General features: G+C 42.7%; 1 pseudogene across 1 annotated transcript; it reads left to right on the forward strand.

Moving 5' to 3' along the window:
* Positions 1–3,201: 3,201 nt before the first annotated feature.
* LOC105534966 lies at positions 3,202–5,695 on the forward strand (annotated as a pseudogene). Its single transcript, XR_001005359.1, has one exon. The product of XR_001005359.1 is annotated as an E3 ubiquitin-protein ligase TRIM68 pseudogene (transcript).
* The last annotated feature ends 2,310 nt before the right edge of the window (positions 5,696–8,005 follow it).

Genomic DNA, 8,005 nt, shown 5'->3' on the forward strand with positions numbered 1-8,005 from the left:
AAAACCTAACAATATCCGATTTCATCCCAAAGAGCATTCCTCTATATACAGCAAATTATGAATATACTTGAATAAACATTAAACAGGAACTATATATTAAGGAAAAAAATGATTTATGGGCTCTTAAAAATAAAAAGAAAGGGTGAATTCTGTGACATGTTGATTATCTTAATGAAGCTGTTAGGTATTTTAAAAAATAACAAACATACCACCAGCAACGTTGGTTGTTGTCCTTTACATTTTGTCCTATTTTTTGATGATGTCTTGGAATCATGCAATTCACTTTGATTGCTGTTGCTGTTCTACTTTCCCCTTGGGCAACATTTTGGGGTTATTACTCAGTCAAAAGAAGAGATAAAGATCTCCAGTGAAAAGTCAGATGGCTGAGAAAGGTGAAAATACCACTGAGTTGGACCTGCTTTCATGGTTTCATTCGGGAAATGTTTGAAGGAATTTGCCATGGTTGTTTTTCACTAGCAGGTCACGACACTCGATTCTAACCTTACAATGTTCACAATCAAGCATTCTGGGAACTCCTCCTCTGTCCCTCTCTTCCCCTCAGCTTCTTTCTGGCAGTAGGTGAAGTGCATCTACTACATTATAAGTCCTGCTTGAGAGTGATCGAAGTCATAGGAAATCTGCCTCTGGTCCTCTTAGGTCAGGTGCCCGTGTGGCCTTAACAGGGTTGTAGGTGGTTTCGTCATGTCATCAGCAATTTGTAAAGTGGCATGCAGAGAGCAGATATTGCCTGTGAAGTTCCATTTACTTATCATTTGGTTTATTGCAGAAGTTTATAGAAAAGCAGGCCCATTGCCAGTCTCATACTAAGGACTCAGAAAACTAGCTTCTTGAATTGCACTTGAGGGAGAAAGATTTCCTGATGCAGCAAATAGTGCTGAGACTGAGTGATCCTCTCACCTCAGCTTCCCGAATAGCTAGGACCACAGATGTGCACCACCATGCTCAGCTATTTTTTTAAATTGTATTTTTTGTAGAGATGGGGTTTTGCTGTTGCCCAGGCTGGTCGCAAACTTCTGGCTTCAGGTGATCCTCCTACCTTGGTCTCCCAAGTGCTAGGAATACAGGCATGAGCCACAGTGTTTGGCCTGGTCTTTTTACAAATGGAAAATACAGTATCCTTCCTTCTTTCTCTTTACCTGATTAATAAAAAGATACCAAGTAACTGTTGTTTGTTTTTCTCCTGGATGGATTTAATGCTATCTAAGATTGTTTTGTAAAACACTTAAGAAACTTCAGCTAGAGCAAACGCAGCAGCCCTACATCAAAATTGTCATTTATCAGTCATTTTTCGAGAGCTGGTGTCAGAAAACTTATTTTAAACTGGATTAGGCACAAAGAATTTGTCTCTCACAACTAAAACCTCCAGGAGGCAATTTCAGGCATTCCAGTATCCAAGGCTTGAAGCGTGTGATCAAACTTGTGTTTTGTTCGTGTTTTGTTAGTTCTCCTATCTGCATTTGATTGTATTAGTTTCATCCCTGGACTCCACAAAGCTGCCCAGCAGCTCTGGGCTTTCCCTTCTTGGGAACAAAATGGCTGCAGAAGCTCTAGCCTCATATCTCCTCATGTTCCAGTTTCAGGGTGTCGTGGCCTTGTAATTTCCCCTTGGCTAAACTAAAAAATGTTTCCCAGGGCTTTCTTCACTGAGTGTCTCTGAGTGTTGCTGATTAGAGTTGACCACAGAGAAATCTATGTAAGATTTGGAAGGTCACTATGGAGCAGGAGCATTGTTACTCTTGGAAGGTGGATGTAGGCCAGGTGATGATTACATCACTGCATTCCAGCCTGGGTAAGACAAGGAGACCTTACAAAAAAAAAAAAAAAAGCCAACACAAAGAGAAGACAGAGTTTCCATTGTCATGAATAGGCAGCCTTCTTTCATTAGACCATAATCAAACTCTTCCCTATCTCCCCTTCACCCCTTTCTTGATTTTTCATCATGATGTAAAACATCTGAGTGAGCATTGAGTATATATTTCCTGGGAGTAAACCCATAGAATGGGTTTTTCTGCTCTGCTAAGAAGGGGTGCAATAGCTGGTTCTATTAAGTCATTTAACCTAATATGTATAAGGTAAACATTACATCAGACTTGCCAATTCCAGATTCTGCTTAAAAGACTGAGTTTGGTAGAACCAGTTTAAGTAAAACCAATAACTCAATCCTAACTAAAGCTTTGATTCTTCAACGACTCACTATATTTTCATGAACAAGTTAAATGCCCCAGTAAATTCCATGTATTGAGTTTAAGTGAGCATGTAAATATTAGGAACATTTAAAATCTACTTCCAGTCACAAAAGGGCAGAGTCTTGATATCTTTAAGAACAGAAAAAAGGAAGCCATAGATTCTTCCAATCACCCAAAGAAAAACAATTAACAAGGAAATGGTGGCAGAGGATAAAATGTGCTACATTAATCTCAAAGTGAGGTGGTTCAGCTTGCCACCTCTTCTCAGTTGCCATCTCTTTAAATGTGGAATATGATCGTTGGAAAGAACATCTGACCACCTTATTAACACTTTCTAATTCTACAATGAAGGCAGGGCATATAGATAGCTGTATTGAACACATTGATCAAAAACATTTTTTTCAAAGGGAAAAATTACATTTAACAAGAAATTCAACAAATGACACACTAGGGAAAACAAGGCTTTTTCCAAAGACATTTTACAGAAACAAATGCAATCTTATGTATATTTTGTAAAATTATCTTAAAATTATGCTGAATAAACGTCCCAAATTATTGTTAACTTATTTTTATTCAAATGTTTACTCTTTAAATGAGACACAGAGATTTTAATTACTTTTAAAATCAAAATTATTTTTGTAGGCCTTTATTAACTCATGAAAAGTTCACTTGCTAGAAATGGAGCCTTAATATAAAGTGATTTTTGGTTCTTTTGTACAATTTTTAAAACGATTTCTCCAATAGAATTAGGTGAAATCGGCGGGATATGGGCCCTGCCGCTGCCGAGCTTTGGGCTCTGAGCCTCGGGCGCTCTCTGGCCCAAAGTGCTGAGCTGCCGGGAGCGGCCGCTTCTGACGCTGGGCCACTGGAGGCTGCGAACCCGGCTTCTTCACTTTGAGTTTCCGCCGCGAAGCGCCAGTCCGGGCCGAGGAGGGAGCCTTTACTACTTCTCCCTGGTTTCATTCATGCTCTGAGGAGGGTGTGAGAAGGAACCATGGATCCCACAGCCTTGGTGGAAGCCATTGTGGAAGAAGTGGCCTGTCCCATCTGTATGGCCTTCCTGAGAGAGCCCGTGAGCATTGACTGTGGCCACAGCGTCTGCCACAGCTCCCTCTCCGGACTGTGGGAGATCCCAGGAGAATCCCAGAACTGGGGTTACACCTGTCCCCTCTGTCGAGCTCCTGTCCAGCCAAGGAACCTACGGCCTAATTGGCAGTTGGCCAATGTTGTAGAAAAAGTCTGTCTGCTAAGGCTATATCCAGGAATGGGGCTGAAGGGTGATCTGTGTGAGCACCATGGGGAGAAACTGAAGATGTTCTGCAAAGAGGATGTCCTGATAATGTGTGAAGCCTGCAGCCGGTCCCCACAGCATGAAGGCCACAGTGTTGTGCCAATGGAGGATGTTGCCTGGGAGGACAAGTGGGAACTTCATGAGGCCCTCGAACATCTGAAGAAAGAGCAAGAAGAGGCCTGGAAGCTGGAAGTTGGTGAAAGGAAACGAACTGCCACCTGGAAGATACAGGTGGAAACCCGAAAACAGAGTATTTTATGGGAGTTTGAGAAATACCAGTGATTACTAGAGAAAAAGCAGCCACCACATCGGCAGCTGGAGGCAGAGGTAGCAGCAGCTCTGGCCAGCCTACAATGGGAGGCGGCGGAGACCATGCAGAAACTGGAGTTGAACCATAGTGAGCTCATCCAGCAGAGCCGGGTCCTGGGGAGGATGATTGCAGAGTTGAAAGAGCGGTCGCAGAGGCCTGTCGGCTGAATGTTGCAGGATATTCAGGAAGTGTTAAACAGGAGCAAATCTTGGAGCTTGCAGCGGCCAGAACCAATCTCCCTGGAGTTGAAGACAGATTGCCGTGCGCTGGGGCTAAGAGAGATCCTGAAGACCTATGCAGTTGACGTGCGCCTGGATCCAGATACTGCTTACTCCCGTCTCATCGTGTCTGAGGACAGAAAACGTGTGCACTATGGAGACACCAACGAGAAACTGCCAGACAATCCTGAGAGATTTTACCGCTATAATATTGTCTTGGGAAGCCAGTGCATCTCCTCAGGGCGGCACTACTGGGAGGTGGAGGTGGGAGACAGGTCTGAATGGGGCCTGGGAGTATGTAAGCGAAATGTAGACTGGAAGGAGGTGGTCTACTTGTCCCTCCGCTATGGATTTTGGGTGATAAAGCTGAGGAAGGGAAATGAGTACCGAGCAGGCACCGATGAGTACCCCCTCCTATCCTTGCCAGTCCCTCCTCGCCGGGTGGGAATTTTCATGGATTATGAGGCCCATGACATTTCCTTCTACAATGTGACTGACTATGGCTCCCACATCTTCGCTTTCCCCCGCTATCCCTTCCCTGGGCGCCTCCTACCCTATTTTAGTCCTTGCTACAGCATTGGACCCAACAACACTGCTCCTCTGGCCATCTGCTCCCTGGATGGGGAAGACTAAGAGGGCTACCGTCCTAACCAGAGAGGCCTTGGAATTGGGCCTGGCCCCCATGGGGCTTGGAGGACCCAGCCACTGACAGGTATCTCCTGAAACTGACCTGAGCTCAGAATCCAAGGATTCCTCTGTCTGATCCTTTGGTCATTGCTACCAGGCTGAAGTCTGTCATGAAACCACTTATTTTAAAAAGCAGAGGCCCAGTCAAATGAGCACTGCACCCCATGAGGGAAGTGTGACAGGGCTGATGGTGAGGATCAGACCAGTTCTAAGGTGACTTGTTGGGGTAAGGATCAGGACTTTGTCCGTGGAGTAGCCAACCCCCCTCTTCCCTTATTCCTGTCCGGTGTCACAGTTAAGTCAGTGAGGATGATGAAGTAGACACAATCTTCAGGACACCATCAGATAGGCTTTCCCAATAGGCCAAAAAAATGCTGCCCATACCCAGAGCTGGTTGTTGTGCTGCGGCCAGTCAGAGGATGCTTCCCCTGAGGTTTGCTACAACTAAGCAACCTTTATGTGACCCGCACACTCTGACCACCTGGCAAGAGAAATTCAGTGCAGCAGGGGGACACAGACCCACCCAAGCCACCCCACTGCCGATCCCTCTCTGAGCACAAGCTGGGCAAATCACTGTCCCTTGGACTCCCAGGAAACCAGTGTCCTAGTCCTGCTTTTTTTCTCTAAGTGGCAGGATCAGAAAACCTGTTAGCCTTAGTTTGTATTTTCACTTTATGAATGAGGAAACTGAAATGGCCTTGATGGAGCAAGTTATTTCTTTTTTCTTTTCTTTTCTTTTTTTTTTTTTTTTTGAGATGGAGTCTCGCTCTGTCACCCAGGCTGGAGTGCAGTGGCACAATCTCGGCTCACTGGCAGCTCCGCCTCCTGGGTTCACGCCATTCTCCTTCCTCAGCCTCCTGAGTAGCTGGGACTACAGGCACCTGCCACCACGCCCGGTTCATTTTTTTGTATTTTTAGTAGAGACGGGGTTTCACCATGTTAGCCAGGATGGTCTCGATCTCCTGACCTCGTGTGCCACCATGCCCGGCAAGTTATTTCTTACAAAGCTGCTGAACATAAGATTATAAAAATCATAAAGCATTTTTCACACTCAAATGAAACAAGGTTGACAAATTCACTTCACAGGTCACATGCCTGTGCATCATTTATTATATTTGGGTCTGAAACTTCTCACATGTTTGCAAGGTTTTATGTGTCCTCATTGGGAAAATGGGTGCAATTCAGCATAAAACCTCATATTATTGTCCTGCCTCATGGAGCTGTTGTATAGATCCCAGATCCATCCCATGCATTTGTTCCGTCTGAGGCACAGAGGCAGGCACGCCACAGATTTTGCACGTGGTGACCTTGCCACTGTGCTACGATACAGCCTGCAACTTATAGCAGTGCCTTTGTCTCAGGGCCTCTCCTGACAGTCTTGAGCCTTTTAGGCAGAAAGGTGCTTCAAATGGCTATGATAAGGAATACTAAATATTGTGTTTCTACTTTATTTGTATTATATTGGCTGTTCATGTATGTAGGAGTTAAAACAGGCTAAACTGGAGAAATAAACTCATTCTGCCCAAAAAAAAAAAAAAATTAGGTGAAATCTCATTTATCTTTAAACAAATTAGAGGACTTATCAAAAATCTTTCCGTTTCTATAGAGATGAAGGAAATTTTAATACAGTGGTTCTCAAACTGGGGTGCCTGGACCAGAAACATCTGCATCACCTGGGAACTGATTAGAAATGCAAGTGATCAGGCCAGACCCTCTGAATGAGAAATTCTGGTGGTCGAGCCCAGCAATCTGTTTCACCAAGCCCCCCAGATCATTTTGCTGCTGCTGCAGTTGAAGAACCACTGCCATAATGATTGCCTTGTCTAAGGCCTTGAAAATGAGACTGGAGCATGTTTGGCAGTGTGCTTTGAGAAGCTCTTGGTGAAACTAATGCTGACCTCCTAACTCAGTACTCAAGCACCATACTCTAGCTTGTTTTAAATAGCTGGAAGTCACCTATTATTCAAAAACAGTGCATATTACATAATTGATTTCAAAAAGATTATGTAAAGATAAATGAGGATATTTGTAAAGTGCTTAGTGTGCTTATGTATGTGTGCTAAATGTGCTATGCCTCACACATAGAGGACATTATTTTAATGCGGATAATTGGTATTCAAATTATTACTCTTAATTCATGTTCTCTTTTCTCAAAGCAAAACACAATACATTCTACTCATTGAACATTTATAGACATTTAAACCCAAGGGGAACACTAGAGATCATTTGGTTTAAGCTCCTTGTTTTACTGGTGAGAAAACTGAAGACCAGAGAGGCCACGTGACAGGTCCACAGTCTCATAGGGAATAATGGACAAAGATTAGAAACCACGGCTCTCAACTCCTGGACTAGTGTCTTGTAGAGGAAGCCTTTCATGTTGTACTCATTATAACAACAATAATATTTACTATGAAATTTTCTCCCTTGGCCTTACTAATTATTAACCAGTGCCAACCTCTCCATCTCTACTTCCTCTCACATAAACTGACGCTACTACTCAAAATTATAAAACTGTTTATTGGGCTTAAAACTTTCTAGATGTACATAAATAGAAAATCAATGTAAAATATACATGCAAAAGATACACATTTCTACAACGTTCAGTGAAATCTTGATGCTGAACATCAGATACATATCAGATGCTACATGTGTACAAATTCAAGTTTCCTTGTATATGCGGTCACTTTATTTTGTGTTGTGGACCAGTAAATATATATGCAAGAAATGAACCTTCGACATGCCATTTTATTCTGGAAAAAAAAAAAATGTCTTTGGATTATCCCACCAATCGTATTGATGTTCTTTAGAACTTCACTCTCACTAAACCATACAGCAACATGTGGGAGAAAAGTTCATACAGAAGGAGGAGGAGGGATTTACCTATGTATAAGAAGAAAAATGATCTATTTTAATGTAAAAAGCCTCCAGGGACATCATTGTTCGTTATTCTCTTTTTCTTTTATATTACCTCAAATATTCCTTAGATATAAACAATTAGAGAAAACGTAATTTGCAGTAGCACAATATAAAAATTCAAGTCCTCTAACTTCCAGTTACAGCGTTATACAAATTTGAATGTCTGTATTTTCTCTATTGTATGTTCACGTCACACATTCAAGGCTGATTAGTAGCAGCAATGTTTCTCAGCCCAGTGCCATCCATTGATTTAGCATTTTATTCCTTCCAGAAACCTAGTCATCCCCAAACTGAAAACTTTATATAGTATGTTCTACATTACGGGCCATGAAAATGTGCTGTATCCATTTATTAGTACGAACAGTTAATGATACAC

Source organism: Mandrillus leucophaeus, unplaced genomic scaffold (assembly GCF_000951045.1).
Source record: "Mandrillus leucophaeus isolate KB7577 unplaced genomic scaffold, Mleu.le_1.0 Scaffold140, whole genome shotgun sequence".
Taxonomy (NCBI): domain Eukaryota; kingdom Metazoa; phylum Chordata; class Mammalia; order Primates; family Cercopithecidae; genus Mandrillus; species Mandrillus leucophaeus.